This window comes from Bubalus kerabau, chromosome 3 (assembly GCF_029407905.1).
Source record: "Bubalus kerabau isolate K-KA32 ecotype Philippines breed swamp buffalo chromosome 3, PCC_UOA_SB_1v2, whole genome shotgun sequence".
Classification (NCBI taxonomy): Eukaryota; Metazoa; Chordata; class Mammalia; order Artiodactyla; family Bovidae; genus Bubalus; species Bubalus kerabau.
This window is the reverse complement of record NC_073626.1, coordinates 103,165,592-103,184,388: the sequence shown is the minus strand read 5'-3', so window position 1 is coordinate 103,184,388 and position 18,797 is coordinate 103,165,592. Positions and strand designations below refer to the sequence as shown.

The window sequence follows — 18,797 nt, the reverse complement described above, 5'->3', positions numbered from 1 at the left end:
CACAACTGAAGCGACTTAGCAGCACATTCACTTTGATGGTTTTATATCACTAAAGATCAAAGTAAAGTGTCATAGCAGTCATAGGAAACTAAAATATTTTGGAATGTCTTAGCAATGTGAATTGTGAAGAACTCTCCAAGGCTTATTAAATAAAAAACTTAGAGGAGGGATAGCTGTTTTACCAAGCCCTCCAGGTCATTCTGTATACACTAAACATTGAGCACAGTTAGAACCAGTCATGGAACAACAGACTGGTTCAAAATTGGTAAAGGAGTACATCAAGGCTGTGTATTGTCATACTGCTTATTTAATTTATATGCAGAGTACATCATGTGAAACGTGGGGCTGGATGAAACACAAGCTGGGATCAAGATTGCTGGGAGAAATATCGATAACCTCAGACATGTAGATGACACCACCCTAAGGGCAGAAAGTGAGGAGGAACTAATGAACCTCTAGATGAATATGAAAGAGGAGAGTGAAAAAGCTGGTTTAAAACTCAACGTTCAAAAAAAAAAAAAAAAAAGATTGTGGCATCTGGTCCCATCATTTCATGGCAAATAGATGGGGAAACACTGGAAATAGTGACAGGCTTTATTTTCTTGGGCTTCAAAATCACTGCAGATGGTGACTGCAGCCATGAAATTGAAAGACGTTTGCTCCTTGGAAGAAAAGCTATGACAAACCTAGACAGCATATTAAAAAGCAGAGACATTACTTTGCCAACAAAGGTCCATCTAGTCAAGGCTATGGTTTTTCCAGTAGTCATGTATAGATGTGAGAGTTGGACTATAAAGAATTCTGAGCACTGAAGAATTGATGTTTTTGAACTGTGGTGTTGGAAAAGACTCTTGAGACTCCCTTGGACAGCAAGGAGATCAAACCAGTCAATCCTAAAGGAAATCAGCCCTGAATATTCATTGAAAGGAGTGATGCTGAAGCTGAATCTCCAATAGTTTGGCCACCTGATGTGAAAAAATGACTCATAGGAAAAGACCTTGATGCTGGGAAAAATTGAAGGCAGGAAGAAAAGGGGATGACAGGAAGATGAGATGGTTGCATTGCATCACTGACTCAATGGACATGAGTTCTGAGTACGTTCCAGGAGATGGTGAAGGATAGGGAAGCCCGGCATGCTGCAGTCCATGGGGTCACAAAGAGTCAGACACAACTGAGTGACTGAACAACAAAACATTGAGAACTATTATTCTATACCAAATCCTAAATATACAATAAACAATATGCATTTTGGACTTCCCAGGTGGCACCAGTGGTAAAGAACCCACCTGCCAAAGCAGGAGATGTAAGTGACACGGGTTCAAGCTCTGGGTCAGGAAGATCTCCTAGAAAAGGGCATGGCAACTCATTTCAGTATTCTTGCCTGGAGAATCCCATGAAGAGAGGGGCCTGGTGGGCTACGGTCCATAGGATCAACATAACTGAGTGACTTAGCAGGCACCCAATATGTATTTCTTGAAGACCTCTTTAATAAAGTTGGAAATATCAAAAGAACACTTCATCCAAAATTGGGCACAATAAAGGACAGACATGGTAAAGATCTAATAGAAACTGAAGAGATCCAGGAAAGATGGAAAGAATACAAAGAACTGTACAAAAAAGATCTTAATGACCCAGATAACCATGATGGTAATGGTTACTCACCCAGAGCCAGACATTCTAGAGTGTGAAGTTGAACGGGCCTTATGAAGCACTGCTGTCAATAAAGCTAATGAAGGCAATGGAATTCCAGCAGAGCTATTTAAGATCTTTAAAGATGGGATGCTATCAAAGTGCTGCACTCAATATGTCAGCAAATTTGGGAAATACAGCAGTGGCCACTGTACTGAAAAAGGTCAATCCTCATCCCATTTCCCAAGAATGGCAGTACTAAAGAATGTTCAAACTACTGTACAATTGCACTCATCTCCCATGCAAGTAAGGTTATGCTCAAAATCATGCATGTTAAGCTTCAGCATTACACGCATGGAGAATTTCCAAATGTTCAAGCTGGGTTTAGAAAAGACAGAGGAACCAGCGATCCAATTGCCAACATTTGCTGGATCATAGAGAAAGCAAGGGAATTCCAGAAAAACATCTATCTCTGCTTCATCAACTCTGCTAAAACCTTTGATTGTGTGGATCTTAACAAACTGTGGAAAACTCTTAAAGAGATGGGAATACCAGACCACCTTACCTGTCTCCTGAGAAACCTGTATGTGAGTCAAGAAGCAACAGCAAGAACCCTGTATGGAATAACTGACTGGTTCAGGATTGAGAAAGGAGTTTGACAAGGCTGTCTATTGTCATCCTATTTATTTAACTTATATGCAGAGCACATCATGGGAAATACCAGGCTGGATGAGTTACAAGCTGGAATCAAGATTGCTGAGAGCAATATCAACTACCTCAGAAATGCAAATGATACCACTGTAATGGCAGAAAGTGAAAAGGAGCTAAAGAACCTCTTGATGAGGGTGAAGGAAGAGAGTGGAAAAATAGGCTTAAAACTAAATATTAAATAAACTAAGATCATGGCACCCAGTCCCATCTCTTCATGGCAAGTAGAAGGGGAAAAGATGGATGCAGTGACAGATTTCCTCTTCTTAGGCTCTGAAGTCACTGTGGATGGTGACTGAAGCCAGGAAATTAGAAGATGATTGTTTCTTGTCAGGAAAGCTATGACAAACCTACACTGTGTTAAAAAGCAAAGACATCACTTTAGCTGACAAAGGTCCATATGGTCAAGGCTATGGTCTTTTCAGTAGTCACATACATTTGTGAAAGCTGGACCATAAAGAAGGCAGAGTACCAAAGAAGTGATGCTTTCAAACTATGGTACTGGAGAAGACTCTTGAGAGCCCCTTGAACAGCTAGGAGATCAAACCAGTCAGTCTTAAAGGAAATCAGTCCTGAATATTCATTGGAAGGACTGATGCTGAAGCTGAAGCTCCAATACATTGGCCACCTGGTGCAAACAGCCAACTCATTGGAAAACACCCTGATTTTGGCAAAGATTGAAGGCAGAAGGAGGAAAGGGTGTCAGAAGATGAGATAGTTGGATGGCATCACTGATTCAATGGACATGAACTTGAGCAAACCCCATGAGATAGTGAAGGACAGGGAAGACCGGCATGTTGCAGTCCACGGGGTTGTGAAGACTCAGTCAAGTCTTCGTGACTGAACAACAATATGCATTTTAATATCAAGCCATATCATACTGAAGCAACTAGTCACAAAATGAACCATAAAATTATGATTAATTGGTATGCATTGTTTATCTATTGCTATATAATAAATTACCACAAACAGCAGCTTGAAACAACACATTTATCTTACAGTTTTTATGGGTCAGGAATTTGGGCATATCCTAACTGAGTCCTCTGCTTCAGTCTCTCTCACAAGGCTGCAGTCAGAGAATCAAGCAAGACTGACAGCTTATATAGAGGCTCAGATAGAGAAATATTTAACTCTAAATTCATATGACATTAGCAGATTTTCAGTTCCTCGAAGTCCCTCAGACTAAGGGCCTCGGTTCCTAGTAGGTCTCATTTTCTGGCCACCTGGGATAGACCCAAAGGGTAGGCTGCTACATCAAAGCAAAGCAAGTGAGTCTCTTCGTATACTATCCAGCCACTGACCACAGACAACAGCTATCAAGATGGAAGTTAGATTTTTTTTTTTAATTTTAAATGAAACAAAGATTAATATTTTTAATGATAAAAGATACAATTCACAAAGAAGAGAGACATCATAAACTACTAGCCACTTTAACAACAAAGAAACAAAGCTAATAAAGCAAAAGTCATAAGAAATATAAGGGAAAGGAAAAAATATATAATCACAGTGAGACATATTAACATTTCTCTGAGAATATTTTATCAAGTTCAGGAAAAGTAAGGATATAATCATCTTGAATTATGTCATTAATAATTTAAATATAAGAGATTTATATTCAGTTAATTCATATTAATCATATCCTACACAAATATATTTAAAATTTTGTATCTCATATGTTGTTACTAGATGTCCATAGGACGTTTAGAAAAACTGGCAAAAAGATAAACATTACAAAATTTCAAAAAGTAGAATTCTTTTTGTGTGTGCGTGATTCAGTTATACATATAAACATATATTATTTTTGAAAGTATTTTCCATCATAGGTTATTATAAGCTATTGACTATAGTTCCCTGGCTATACAGTAAATCTTTGTTGCTTGTTGCATATCTACTTTTTAAAATTATAAGTCTAGCATTCTATTCATACCAAGTCAAAGAAGTGGAATCAAAATATCATAAATTTTTTAGTTAGGCAAAAATTCATAAGTTTACTTATATATAGATTATACATATTACTTATATATATGTATACAAAAGTTTTTCTTCTGTGCTTGATAAGGCTTGAAAAAGAATCTCAAATAACTCAATATTTTACTAGTCTCCTTAACATTACCAACTCTTCTTCTTTCTGCCTTTAGAGATTACTTTAGGAAAATTTATGTGAGAATAAAAAATTCCTGCTGTTCTTCCAGCAGCTACATCCTTTCTCTTCCTTGGACCTTCTCTTAGGACTCGGACTTGAAAGTCATCTCTCAAGATACTATGCTATGTCATTCGCGCTTGACTCCATATCATCAGTATATGCTTTGATATTAAAAATATCACCAATAAATGTAACAAGTCTCATGTAAATAAATACATGTATAAATCAAAATATTTATCATCAAGATGGAATCTTGTTATACAAAGAATCACATTCAGTAACAACATTTGACTCAATCAAATGACCCACTACTTAAGGAAACACCCTAGTCATTGAGAGTAAACATTTTTGGATTGGCGTGTATTTTCATATGGGAACTCTTTATTCTCTTGGATTCACATGCTTAAACATTTCCAAATGCTGATAGAATCATTTGTCTTGTATGTAAACCATCTGAATTCTTCTTTTCCCCCATTTATATTTCCTCTATATATTTAGTAGTAACTTTAAAATGCATATAGTTTAGATTGAAATTGAGGTCATGTGCATAAATCATTTTTTAAAAGATAGAGGCACCACCCTTACAGGCTTTATAACTCCCTATCACCTTTGGAAAACCATCCAAGCTTCTCTACCTTTTCTAAATCTTGAAGGTTTACTTTATCTAGAATGCTATCTGAAGATTTCTGTTTGTGGCTTTGGAGGGGGAAGGAGGAAAGGCTGGATTATCCTTGAAGTCTCCTAGTTCCCTCAATACAGGCTGATGTGTGGTCATCAGGTACTTTCTAGACCTTGTAAAGCACAGCATAAACCACACGGTATTCGCAGTCAGCCCATCTACTGAGGTCATGTTTGGAAATCAGGATACAAAGATTAGTCTCTTGATAGATGTCTAAATATTTGTTGGAAGGACTGATGCTGAAGTTGAAGCTCCAATACTTTGGCCACCTGATGTAAAGAGCTGACTCATTGGAAAAGACCCTATTGCTGGGAAAGATTGAGGGCAAGAGGAGAAGGGGGCAACAGAGGATGAGATGGTTTGAGGGCATCACTGACTCAATGGATATGAATTTGAGCAAACTCTGGGAGATAACGGAGGACAGGGAAGCCTGGCATGCTGCAGTCCATGGGGTTGCAAAGAGTTGTACACAACTTAGCAACTGAACAAGATAGCACAGAAGGGCTTATATCCTGTGTGTATTATGTAAGAGAGGGGTGCAGCCCCTTCACCAGGTTGTTCAGTAGGAGAACTGCTTAATTGATGACTGATTGTAATATTTATGACCTTTTCTCTAGATATTTTGTTTAATACTGGGGCAGAGTTGCCTCCTCCTTGGTCAACAGTCCTGAAATGGTGCTCATGTACAGTATTATTAGAGGCCAAGGCAAACTCCCAAACATCACATATTCTAAGAATATTTCTAAGAGTTCTCCACTGGGCAGCATAACTATCAGAAATAAACACACATGTAAATTAGTATATTCCTCTTTAGCTGAAAAGTTGATGACATTTGGACCTTTGAAAGAGAGAAACAAACCACATTATTCTCTTCTTTTGATATAAGATATAGCAATCAATTTAACTCCATTAAAAAATCAAACCTTTTTGCTTTAAATGAGTAAAAGTAGGATCACATCTTAACTGCTCTCTGGAAAATTATTTTTATATTATGTGGCAATTATGCTTGGTGGAGAGATTAATTTATAGCATGACTCTTTTAATAGCAGCAGTTAATTTGATCATTAAAACAGGACACAGAGTCAAGACCAAACTACAGAATTGGAAGTTCTTATTTTAGGCATTTCGTGCCAAATGAAATACAAAGATCACCTAGAGGAAAAATGCTATAGTCTTAGTGCATGCTTTAGTTTATATAATATAAAAAATCACTGGAAGTTAAAATGATTCCAGCACTTTGCAATTAAGCGAGAAACTTTAGAGAAATGAGTTGTTGGAAAGGAAATACAACTGTAACTATTTATACCCTCTATAATATTGGCACTTCTTTTTCAAATGACAGGACATGTAACACAAGTCAGTCTTCCTCACACAGAAATAAAAACCAAATTGAAATTGTATAACAAGCCTGGCAATATGAAAGCGGTGGGACAGGACACATTTTCCTTCTTCTAGGAGAACAAGTTATAAAGAACTTCAGAGAATGCAGTTCCAGGAACAAAACACTGTAAAACACACACACGCGTGTCCGCGCGCACACACAAAAGGCTGAAATGTCTCACAATCCCTGTCCCAGAGGATGTCTAGAATTTTATCCAATTCTGCTTTCTTACTACTTCTCTGAGGTCCTGTATTATATGCCATGGTAGGAAATGTTTTAGTCTCTGTGACTTGCCACCATAAATTTTATTTCTAATCTCTCACTCATGTAATATGTTCTACAACTGTTCTTCATGTACTCTTCCTTCTAAGATCCTAGATAAAGAAGCAGCCCTGTCTAGATATTACAATTCCCAACACAGAGAGAAAATAGAAAAGTATAATCCTGCAGTTATGGTTAAGTTCTCTTCTTGAAAGCAGAACATACCACTTCCAAAGCAAGTCATTGGGCCAAGCCTGATGGCCATAGCACATGGATGCAGAATCCAGCAAGAAGGAAACATATTGAACAATAATCAAACTTATTACAGATCATCACACTCAAATAAATAACTTGATATCAACAGTGATCAGTTTTTGGAGAAATGAGCTAAGTTGTTGGGATTTATGGAGTGTTGTTGTTTTTGTTTTTAATTTTCTTAAGTGATCCACTCAGACTTTCTTTCATTATGACCAAGAGAAGAATTTTAGTTGAGAGTTTAGATCTTAAGTATTCTTCCTACATAGGAACACCTCCATCTTCATCAGAGTGCAGGGTACATTCTAGCAAAAGTAAGTCAGCTCCTCTTGGCTCATTTTCATGACATATATTTTTATTACCAAAGTTTTACTATGATAGTAATATGTGGTCATGATAAAAAAAATTCTAATAGCAAAAGTAAGCAACACAGCAAAATTTTAAAAGCCCACTACATCCCTTAGTCCCACTCTGTACTCTTTGCAGATAGTTCTCAAAATCATTCTAGACATTGTTCATGCATATACTCTTTGTTTCCTCATTTGAAAACTAAGAATAATAATATCACCACAAATGATTTTGGTATCCAATGACTTAAAAAATGTGAAACTTTAGCAGAGTACCTTACACATAGTAAATTTTTATAATCATTACTTTTGCCAAGCACTGCTCTAAGTGCTTTGCAGGTATTTATTTACCCACACATTCACATCCACACACACTCACACGAACTCCAGCACCAAATCACCACTCCACCATCAAAGACACATGCACTTTAATTACTATTTAAAATATCATCTTAAAATAGTTTACCATGTTAACTCAAATACATCTCACTCATTTTTCAAAGGCTATGAGACTTCCTTGGTGGCTCAGATGGTAAAGCATCTGCCTACAATGCGGGAGACCTGGGTTCAATCCCTGGGTTGGGAAGATCCTCTGGAGAAGGAAATGGCAACCCACTACAGTATTCTTGCCTGAAAAATCCCATGGACGGAGGAGCATGGTAGGCTGCAGTCCATGTGGTCGCAAAGAGCCAGACATGACTGAGTGACTTCACTCACTCATGAGGTATCCCACTAAATGGGTTGCACTAGATTTATTTAACCAAAAACCTTTCTTAAGGATTTTCTCTTCTTCAATTATAAAAACACAGAAATAAACATGCTTGTGCTATAGTGTCAATTCTTAGAAATCAAATCACTCAATCAAATCTACACATTTTTAATTTTGAGTGATTTTTGCCAAGTTTTCCCTGAGATGGTCACTGAGGCTTTTAACAAAGCCCTGATTCTGATTGGATTGCACTTTCCTCCCTTATTGAATAATTTCATGTATGTATGATTTACTTTGGCTAATAACATGAAATTAGTAGAAATATTATAACATGCTACATATTTCACTACAACCCACCTTTCCCTCACCACAGTAAAAGAAAATGTTCAAATAGCAACTGCTTCATCAGTTTGTTCATTTAGTGAGAACAGAACAGAGGAGAGCTCATCTGAGAAGGGTATGTTGTATAGAAATAAACCTTCCAGTTTTAAGTCCCAAAGAGTTCAAGATGGTTTGTTTTCATAAACAAGTTTGTCAAAATAGCAGTAACTATTACAATAGAATTGCTCTTTATAAAGAAATCACAATTTATTTTTACACTTGGATTCTTATTCAGGAAAAATCAAATAGTAAACAGTTGACTGTTCTAGGAATTAGAAGATAGGTATTAAAAGGTATATCTGACAAAAGTATGCTCCAAAAATGAATAGATTATTATTAAAATTAGTCAAAATATAATAGTTCCTTCTCTGTGATTATTTAAATTTTAAAGAAAACAGTTCTCTTGATAAGTTACAAAGGATAGTTTTAAGGTTGATGTTTCTTTTTCACATGATATTCACTGCATATCATAAAACAGACAAATACTTGTCACTTAAATCTATGTAGGCATATAAAAATCAACTATAAAATTTGACTGGAGTGCCATAATCATTAATGGAACCAGAGTCTGGATTCCATTTTCTGAATATGTGGGACAGCATTATATACCAATTCTTCCAGTCATATTTATGATATGCTACTTTCTGTGTATCCTTCCTAGACAGAACCTTGTAAACCCAAAGGTGATGTGCTATGTATACGGCAGGACAAATTGAGAGAACTCTCAGAGTGCTTCACTGTTTTCCCATCTGAATTTAACTGCCCCCATTCAACGCTTCCTTATCTGAGTGGAGAAGACCAACTGCATATATGTTAGGTCCAGACAGAATTCCAGTAGCAGCTGATTTTTCTTAAACAGAAGCATATTGCTTTGTGCCTTAGATAATTTCACCATTCCTGATTTTTTCCTAAGATTACTTATGATCTCCACGAGTGCTAGACAGACTTTTCTGCCCTCCAGAGGTAGGCAGCTTGATCCTTTCAATGACACCATCTGTCTCATGTCCCCACAAAAGGACAAGAGCTAGTTGACCTTCATGTACCTTTCAGAACATTTCTGAACAAGTTTTGTTGTGCACTTCTAGGAATTTTGGTTCAACTTTGTAAAACTGTTAATTGTTGTCATAGCTCCTTTCCATTACAGCTGAGAGATTAGATGGATGAATTTTTTGAACAAATAAGGATATTGTCTAGATATTGCCCTGAGGTATGCTGGCTAAGTCACTTCAGTCGTGTCCGACTCTGTGAGACCCCATAGACAGCAGCCCACCAGGCTCTCCTGTCCCTGGGATTCTCCAGGCAAGAACACTGGAGCAGGTTGCCATTGCCTTCTCCAATGCATGAAAGTGAAAAGTGAAAGTGAAAAGTAAAAGTGAAGTCGCTCAGTCGTGTCCGACTCTGTGCGACCCCATGGACTGCCGCCTACCAGGCTCCTCCATCCAAGGGGTTTTCCAGGCAAGAGTACTGGAGTGGGGTGCCATTGCCTTCTCCAGGACAATGTTAATCTGCTGGTTGGGCTGAGGTGAGAAGGGAAGCATACCTTAAAGAGTCTCTGCTGACGCCACCATCTCATTCAGCTCCTCAGATTCCGTGCTGAAAAAGAAAAGTTTAAATTTTGTTAAAATTCAAATTGGATACTCAAGGAAAAAAAGTCTTATGTTCTAACATATATGAAGCAATATATATATATTGCTTCATATATATATAAAAATGTTAAAGATTTTATGTTGAAATACTTTTCATTGTAAGGTTGAACTCATCAATTTTTAGTTTCAAATTCTTATATTCTTTACTGAATGTCAAAAAAAAGGCCAGAGAACACATATGAGTGAGAATTTGTAAATCATATGCAACTTTATTTTAGGAGTATATTTAGTTCTTGCTAGAAAAAAAGTTAAAAGTTATCCCATACACCTTGGTTCACAAAAATATAACCATATAATATGGTAGGCTTTACAAAAAAACTGCTGTAGTAATTGTTTCCTTTTTGTATTTTCTAAGCATCAATTTTTCTTGTACATCTTAAATTTAAGTGGGTATATTAACAATTCCTATAATTTATATACCTAGTCATATCTGTTTCTCTCAAATGTATAATGGATTATATTACCACTATTCTAAAGTAAATATTGGCTTGCTAAATATTGCATCAGGGGCTATAAGAAAAATACGAATATACCAATATATTGGTTTTATAATACCAACTCTCAAAATAATTGTTAAGTTTCTTAGTATTATAATGGTATACTTTGATGAATTAATTAGAAATTAGAGTTGTCTTCTATTTAAAGGCAGCAAAGGCCAATTTGCAAATATATATATATATATATTTGCTTCTTTTGTGGTAAAATTCTTATTGAAGCTATCTAATATAAGAGGAAAGGAATACTTTTTATCATCTATATTGTATGTGTGTGTGAACAATAAAGGAATATTGTGCTTTTAATTTGCAAACTTAAAAATTCAAAATCATCTCAAAATTATTTTATTCTTTATGAAAAATAAGAGAATAAGCATTTATTCACAAGTAAATACATTACAGATTTTAAATAGTTCTTGAGAGGTATGCTGTGATTATACTCTTCAACTTAATGAATGTGTGCCCTTGGTATTATTCTGTACCTTGAACATTGAATTCTTTGAACATTCTCAATTAAATTCTATATTTCATTTGTGGAAGAACTATCTATAAAAACATGAAAGGTAAAAAGAAAACTTAGTTATGACTGGAGAAATTGAGAGCTAAAGTAGTGAAACAACTAAAAGCTGAGTTTGTTGTTGTTGTTTAGTTACTAAGTCACATCCTACTCTCTGCGATCCCATGGACTAGTAGTCTCCTAGGCTCCTCTATCCATGGGATTTTCCAGGCAAGAAGACTGGAGTGGGTTGTAATTTCCTACATTGCTAAATGCTACATCACTTCAGTCGTGTCCGACTCTGTGCGACCCCACAGATGGCAGCCCACCAGGCTCCCCCGTCCCTGGGATTCTCCAGGCAAGAACACTGGAGTGGGTTTCCATTTCCTTCTCCAATGCATGAAAGTGAAAAGTGAAACTGAAGTCGCTGTCGTATCCAACTCTTAGCGACCCCACGGACTGCAGCCTTCCAGGCTCCTCCATCCATGGGATTTTCTAGGCAAGAGTACTGGAGTGGGGTGCCACTGCCTTCTCCAAATTTCCTACATTAATTTATAACAATTTCTGTGTATAGCAACAGGTCTTTGGGCTTCCATTTTTGTGGGTTTGTGTGTGTTTTCTTGAAACAAATAGTTTGGCTCCCAAAGTAATCTAAAAATTTCTGTTAAAATGGCATTGGGTTAGAAGTTCTAGAAATCTGTTCACAAGCAACTTTCTATTAAAAGCCAAAGAATATAAAAAAAGTAATCATTACATAAATTTGCAATCTCTATTATAAAATACTATTTGTTTTGCTAATTTCCCCATAGGGTTAAAACACACTTGGGTTAATTAGTTATCTGATGCTTTTACTTCTGCTATCACACTACTAAAGAAAAAAAAATCCTACAATCTCACATGTTCATTCAACTTTAAAATCTATGGCCATAATTTCACGGAGAAGGCAATGGCACCCCACTCCAGTACTCTTGCCTGGAAAATCCCATGGACAGAGGAGCCTGGTAGGCTCCTGTCCTTGGGGTCGCTACGAGTCAGACACGACTAAGCGACTTCACTTTCACTTTTCACTTTCATGCATTGGAGAAGGAAATGGCAACCCACTCCAGTGTTCTTGCCTGGAGAATCCCAGGGACGGGGAAGCCTGGTGGGCTGCTGTCTATGGGGTCGCACAGAGTCGGACACGACTGAAGCGACTTAGCAGCAGCAGCAGCAGCCATAATTTCAACTGGACTTTCACACCTGCCTGATAATCCTTCTGGTTCTCTTAGTCAAGTCTTTTTTCTAATTTTCAAAAACACTGTTGAAAACTTCCACCTTACCACCTTTCTCAACATTATCAGAAAAGTTCCTCAAAAATCATGGGATATATTAGAAAGATTTGAGGATTTCTACCATATATGATATGAGGGCTGAAACCATTATTTGAATGTTTCAGCATAGCCTCAGCAAGTTGGAGAGCTCAAAGATGACCTAACAGCTAACAACTAAGTATAACACTAACATGTCAGATGAACATATCCCTGTTTCATTGGCCTCGTCATTTTCATAACTGTAGAAAAAGTAAAAATAGAGTTCTCACAACCATTAAAATAAGGTCAGTTATCTCACAACCTTGGAGGGGGATTATTAATCAGTCATTCAACAAATATTGAGTGCATGCTTCTATATGTTACATGTGAAGTTTCTCAGACAAAGTAAGTTTTATTTTCACTGTAGGAGGAAAAAGATAGCTATAAGGTTGTATTATATAACTAACATTTCTATACAGTATACTCTTTTACAGAGTTAATAGCATTGACCTAGCTAAGCATCTATATCTCTTGTCATCATGGCTAGTTTTTGAAGAAAATGGCTCCAACAAATTTTCCCTACTTTAGTAATTGCTATCACAATGGGGCATATCCATATGTCCTTCAGCATTCACGGGGATTGGTTCCAAGAACCCCTTCAGGTACCAGACTTTAGGGACACTCAAGTCCCTTATATGAAATTCTGTAGTATTTGCATCCTCCCATATAATTTAAATCATCTCCATATTATTTATTCTTGTTGTTGTTCAGTAACCAAGTCATAGCCAATACCTTGTCACCTCAGAACTGCAGCATGTCAGGCCTCCCTATCCTTCACCATCTCCTGGAGTTTGCCCACGTTCATGTCCCTTGCATTGGTGATGCCATCCAGCCATCTCATCCTCTAATGCCCTCCTCTTCTTCTGCCCTCAATCTTTCCCAGCATAATGGACTTTTCCAATGAGCTGGCTGTTCACATCAGGTGGCCAAAATACTGGAGCTCAAGCTTCAGCATCAGTCCTTCCAGTGAGTATTCAGGGTTGATTTCCTTAAGATTGACTGGTTTGAATCCCTCGCTGTCCAAGGCACCAATTATTTGGCACTCTGCCTTCTATATGATCTAGCTCTCACAACTGTACATGACCACTGGGAAGACCATAGTCTTGACTACATGGACCTTTGTCGGCAGAGTGATGTCTCTGCTTTTCAACACACTGTCTATGTTTGTCATAGCTTTTCTCCCAAGAAGCAATTGTCTTCTGATTTCATGGCTGCAGTCACCATCCACAGTGATTTTAGAGTCCAAGGAGAGGAAATTTGTCAGTTTCCAACTTTTCCCCTCCTTTTTGCCATGAAGTAATGGAGCTGGATGTCATGATCTTAGTTTTTCTAATATTCAGTTTTAAGCTGGCTTTTTAACTCTCCTCTTTGGAGGCTCAGACACTATTACTTATAATACCTAATAAAGTGTAAATGCTATGCAAATACTTGCAATTACAATTAACCCTTGAACAATGCAAGGGTTAAGGGTGCTGAACTTTGCTCAGTCAAAAATTCTCATACGACTTTAGAGTCAGCCATGCATATCTGTGGTTCTACATCCATATATCAAACCAACCACAGATTATCGATATTATAGTATGTTTTATTGAAAAAATCTGGATATAAATTGACCTGTGCATTTCAAACCTATGTTGATCAAAGGTCAACTGTACAATGTAAATGCTATTTAATTAGTTGCCAGTTCAGTTCAGTTCAGTCACTCAGTCATGTCTGACTCCTTGCGACCCCATGAATCGCAGCACGCCAGGCCTCCCTGTCCATCACTAACTTCCGGAGTTCACTCAGACTCACGTCCATCGAGTCAGTGATGCCATCCAGCCATCTCATCCTCTGTCATCCCCTTCTCCTCCTGCCCCCAATCCCTCCCAGCATCAGAGTCTTTTCCAATGAGTCAACTCTTCGCATGAGCTGGCCAAAGTACTGGAGTTTCAGCTTTAGCATCATTCCTTCCAAAGAAATGCCAGGGCTGATCTCCTTCAGAATGGACTGATTGGATCTCCTTGAAGTCCAAGGGACTCTCAAGAGTCTTCTCCAACACCACAGTTCAAAAGCATCAATTCTTCGGTGCTCGGCCTTCTTCACAGTCCAACTCTCACATCCATACATGACCACAGGAAAAACCATAGCCTTGACTAGACGAACCTTTGCTGGCAAAGTAATGTCTCTGCTTTTCAATATGCTACCTAGGTTGGTCATAACTTTCCTTCCAAGGAGTAAGCGTCTTTTAATTTCATGGCTGCAGTCACCATCTGCAGTCATTTTGGAGCCCCCCAAAATAAAGTCTGACACTGTTTCCACTGTTTCCCCATCTATTTCCCATGAAGTGATGGGACTGGATGCCATGATCTTCGTTTTCTGAATGTTGAGCTTTAAGCCAACTTTTTCACTCTCCACTTTCACTTTCATCAAGAGGCTTTTTAGTTTCTCTTCACTTTCTGCCATAAGGGTGGTGTCATCTGTATATGTGAGGTTATTGAGATTTCTCCCAGCAATCTTGATTCCAGCTTGTGTTTCTTCCAGTCCAGCATTTCTCATGATGTACTCTGCATATAAGTTAAATAAGCAGGGTGACAATATACAGCCTTGACGCAAGTATGTGGCAAATTCAAGTTTTGCTTTTGGGACCCTTTTGTAATTTTTTTCAAATATTTTCAATACATGGTTGGTTGAATCTATAGATGAAGAACCAACACTTATGGGAATCAGACCATATGTGGCATGAAATTAAATGCTACCCTAGATTAGGCTGGAGACTACTGTCAATCATATAAACAATTATCACAGCAATTTTTTTAAATGTCTAAGACATTACATGGTTAAACAAGTATATTTGAATACAGGTCCCCTTTGAGAGAATGCTCATAAACCACCCAGTGCTGGGAGTGTCAAATCAATCTGATTAAATCCTCTTACAGAGCTGTAATACAGGATGAATCACTCAGCTCAGGATGCTTCTTCAAAGAACAGCAAATGACTCTCCCAATATGTTTTTATATAGATTATTTCACCCCTGTTTCTGTGTGACAGGTGGAGAAGATTCTTGCAAAAACTTCTATCACTATAAGAAATCAACATGACACTCTTGTAGAGTGTTGGGAAAACTGATCAGCAATTAGGTCAAATATTACAAAATTAATTATTAAATAATTGACCATGACAAATTGAGTAGTAGTTAATTTATGTTATATAAAATATATAATAAAGGAAACTTTCTTAAGCCCTGTCACCTCATCCTGAGCCAATCCTACCCATGTATCTTCTAAGCAAAAATGTTAAATGAAGGATATTTTTATGTAGGAAATTCACCTCAGCAAAATTCAAGAAACTCAATAATCAAACATAGACTTCACTCTCCATAGATTATAAAAAGAGAACTAAGTTATATATTTTACATGTTGAGTTTTTCAGAAAACGTGTACCTCATGAGACAAGAACAGTCATTGAGCTAGTCAAAAGGAAGTGTGTGGGAAAACAGGGCACTTTAGACATGTTCACCACTGAGATGAGATTTACAGAGACTTAGCTGAGTGTCCCTTCCAACAATAGGCTAAGCAGTGCTAACAATGATTACAAAGTGGGTGAAGTATCAGAAGCTACTCCAAAGACACGTCCACAGGTCTGGATCCAACCTGTTGATGTCATTCAGAGATGGAGACAGGCAGGCAGGCAAGAGTCAGATTGGGAGATGACAACTCCTTATCCCAGTCTAATGAAACAAGTGGACTACTGAGGGGTATCAGGAGCAGGTTAGTAATAGATACGGGGGTAAGTGAGCTGTGTGGTAAGAAAATCAGAATAAATTCCTAAAGAAACAGAAAAGTTTGGTGAGGCTACAGCCATCCTTTTTTGGAAGGAATAATAATTACTTTGTTGTGTTTCTTGAGAAAACAATAATTGTAACAAAATTTACTGATAGTAAGATACAGGTACAGGGTGTCTGAGGGAACCAAAGCTGGCACCAAGTACACCTCTGGCCAGTGCTGGGCAGCAGGTCCCTTTGCAAGCTGACCTATCAATGTTCCCATTGCTCTTTTGCTGTGATCAATGGGATAGGCTTTCACTGGATATGTCAGTTCATGCTATTCATGCTAAGTCACCAGTTGTGTCCACCTCTTTGCGATCCTATGGACTGTGGCCTAGCAGGCTCCTCTGTCCATGGGATTCTCCAGGCAAGAATAATGGAGTGGGTTGTCATATCCTCCTCCAGGGGATCTTCCTGAACCAGGGATCAAACCCGTGTCTCTTACATCTTATGCTTTGGCAGGTGGGTTCTTTACCATCAATACTAATGCCATCGTATTGTACATTGTGTATTTCTCCTACTCTGTATATTTATATTCTTTACAATGTGGCTTTGCAGCTTTTCACGTCAAGAGCTTGAGTCCATATTCCCTTCTCCTAAATCTTGACTGGCCTGGTAACTTGTTTGGGGCAGGAAAATGCAACAGAAGTGATGGTGTGCCAGTTCAGTCCAAGGTCTCAAGTGCCATACTTGCCTCTCTCTGTTCTTTCTCTTGGAACCCTGAGCAGCCACTATGAGAACAATCACAGGCTACCCACTGGATGATGAAAGAACACATGGAACCTAGATGAGCAGCTTCAACAAAAGCCGTTCTAGACTAAACAGCCCCCCGCTGACCTGGGAGCTGACTACAGATGTAAGCTGCGAAGCCCAGCTCATACTAATGACCAGCAGAACTATCTTAAAAAAAATTTAAATGATTATTATTTTAAGCCAGTAAGTTTTGTAGTTTTTTTCTCCGTGAGAAAAGCTAACTGATGCAGAAGTAATTGGTTCCTAGAATTGAGGTGCTGCCATGACAAAAATCTAAAATAAGCGCCATTGGCAGTGAGCACCGAGCAGAGGCTGGAAAAAATGGCAAACAAACTCTTAGCAAATGCTGGGGGAAAAAATAAAGCAAATTGTTATTGAAGGTTAGAAAAAATGGCGATCTATGCTTTTTAGAATAAAATAATTGGCAAAAGAGCTGCCTACAGGAACTTGAAAGATGGTGAATGTATATAATTAACTTTTGATTTTGGCTAAAGAGATCTCCACAGAATGTTGAAATGTCAGCTGGTTGGTCCTAGCTGCATGTACGTACAGGAAGATAGAAATGGGCTAAATAAAGACCTGGCCAGTTTGCAAGAAGAATTTTGAAGGAATAGAGAGGGGACAAAATTTTCTGGGATATAAAGGAATTTGTTTTTTATCTTTAGTCTTCCCAGCCAGTAAAAATTCTCAAAGTAAAATGAGGCCTGAGGAAAAAGATCTATTCAAGAGTGTAGTTCCAAAACCCTTTCTTGAGATATCTGAAAGAATATGTTGTCAAATAGACTCTCTCAAATAGACAAAACTGCTCCTCACATTCTTAAGAGTGTGCTTTCACAAAAGTCCAATTCCAAAGAGACATAAACAAGTCTATTTGGAGATGCACAAGTCTTAGAGACAATCAAGGGTAAGGTTTTCAACAAATGGAATAAGCACAAATCAAACTCATACTAAGTCCATATGACTTGGATATGTAAAAGCAACATTGTCTCACCAAGAATGATTTTGCTCAAATTGCAAAAAACCCTCTGGACTCCAACTTTACAGTCAGGAAGCTGGCTAAGAAAATTCTTCAAAAGGCTAAGGAAGAAAATCGTAAAGGAAAGATGTTCTAGAGGACAGCGCCAGGAGCCCAGAGGGTAGATCCAAGAGCCGTGAAAAGCAAATGGGGGACCTACTCCCACAGAACACTGTTATTGTTGTTCACTCACTAAGTCTTGCCTGACTCTTTGTAACCCATGGACTGCAGCATGCTAGGCTTCCCCCCAAAAAGATGTCCTTATCATCATAGGGATTGGAATGCAAAAGTAGTAAGTCATCAGATACCTGGAGTAATAGGCAAGCTTGGCCCTGGAGTATAAAATGAATCAGGGCAAAGGCTATCAGAGTTTTGCCAAGAGAGCACACTGGTCATTGCAAACACCCAAGGAAAATAATTTTGCTTTAATCAAAGAATATTCATTATTCCAAGTTAAGGGAGCCTGACGACTTTCCCACCTAGATTTTAAAAGTGCTATTGGCCAGTCACTGCTATGCACCTCTCATTTTTTGCTCTTTTGGAATGGCAGATCTATTGAACTTACCCTATTCCTGTATAAATTTATATCAGACATTTGTAGGACAGATTATTTCATTTTATGAGTCTCTGTATCAGGGAAATTCACATATGTTTCATCTGAATTTTACATCGATAATTTACATCCTAGAATTTAAGTTTGATACTATAGTTCCATGGTTTGACTTCTAGAGATACTCAGATAAGGA

At 37.8% G+C, this 18,797-nt stretch overlaps 1 long non-coding RNA gene across 2 annotated transcripts in view; it reads right to left on the bottom strand.

The window, feature by feature from the left end:
• The window catches only part of LOC129646461 (uncharacterized), a 160,147-nt gene that overhangs the window by 60,029 nt on the left and 81,321 nt on the right, over positions 1-18,797 (bottom strand). For both annotated transcript variants that reach the window (XR_008711935.1, XR_008711934.1), the window contains exon 2: positions 10,034-10,086. This is a non-coding gene — a long non-coding RNA (uncharacterized LOC129646461). The remainder of the gene's footprint in view (positions 1-10,033; positions 10,087-18,797) is intronic.